The sequence below is a fragment of the Bison bison genome, unplaced genomic scaffold (genome assembly GCF_000754665.1).
Source record: "Bison bison bison isolate TAMUID 2011002044 unplaced genomic scaffold, Bison_UMD1.0 scf7180017851176, whole genome shotgun sequence".
Lineage (NCBI taxonomy): Eukaryota > Metazoa > Chordata > Mammalia > Artiodactyla > Bovidae > Bison > Bison bison.
The window spans coordinates 7,944-9,135 of NW_011481749.1; positions in this window are offsets into that span (position 1 = coordinate 7,944).

Here is a 1,192-nt window from a genome sequence, read left to right on the forward strand (position 1 = left end):
TATACATATTCAACACTGCTAGTAGAAATGTAAATTGGTACAGCCACTATGGAAAGCAATATCCAGGTTCCTCAAAAAGCAAAAATAACACATAATATTCTATGCAGTTCCACTACTATCCAAAGGAATTGAAATCAGGACCTCGAATAGAGCTCTGCACTCCCATGTTCATTGCAGCACTACTCACAACAGGCAAGAAAGGGAAGCAGCCTAGGTGTCCAGTGACAGATGAAAGGATAAAAAAGATGCAAAATATACATACAATGAAATATCATTCAGTCTAAAATGAAGCTAACCTCTCTAGTTAATGACAGCGTGGATAAATCCAGAGGACATTATGCTACAGTGAAATAAGCCAGACAGAGAAGGAGAAATACTGCATGATGTCATTTATATAAGCAAACTAAAATGGTCAAAGTCAAAAAAGCAGAGAGTAGAGTGGTGGTTGCCATGGGCTATGGGAGGGTGAATGAGAATGAACTGTAGACTTAAAAAATATTCAGAACCTAAAAGTTGACAGTTAAGCCCAGAGAACACAGAGGGCGCCACTCTAGCGGCTTCTGAGCATCATCCCTCCTCAGGGGAGTGCCACCCTGATTTCTCAGAAACTCTGTGGAGAGAAGGTAACATGAATAAAACATCTAACCTGCAGTGTTTACATGCACCCAAACAAGAGCACAGGACACATTCCATGCCAGCTTCATGTGATTTCTCTCTGATTTACTCACAATCCCAAAGCACAGGCAGACTCAGAAAATACTGCAGGTTTGGTTCTCAACCCCCAAAGGAAAGTCCATATCACAATGCAGTCACAAGAATTTTTTGGTTTCCCAGTGCTTCCATAAAATTTATGATTATACTATATTTTAGGCTATTAAGTGGGCAATAGCATTATGCCTCAAAACAATATAGATATCTTAAATAAAAACACCTCTTTGCTAGAAGAAAAAAGATGCTAACCATTATGTGAGCCTTCACTGAGTCCATCATTTTTGCTGCTGAGGGTGTGAACATTGCAAGAGGTATCAAAACGTGACACACAGACATGAAGTGAGCAAACGGTGTTGGAAACATGGAGCCGAAAGACTTGCTGGAAGCAAGGTTGACTAACACAAACTTTTACTTTGGTAAAGAAAAAGAACAAAGAAAAGAAAAGCAGTACCTGTGAAATACAATAAAGCAACATGCAACA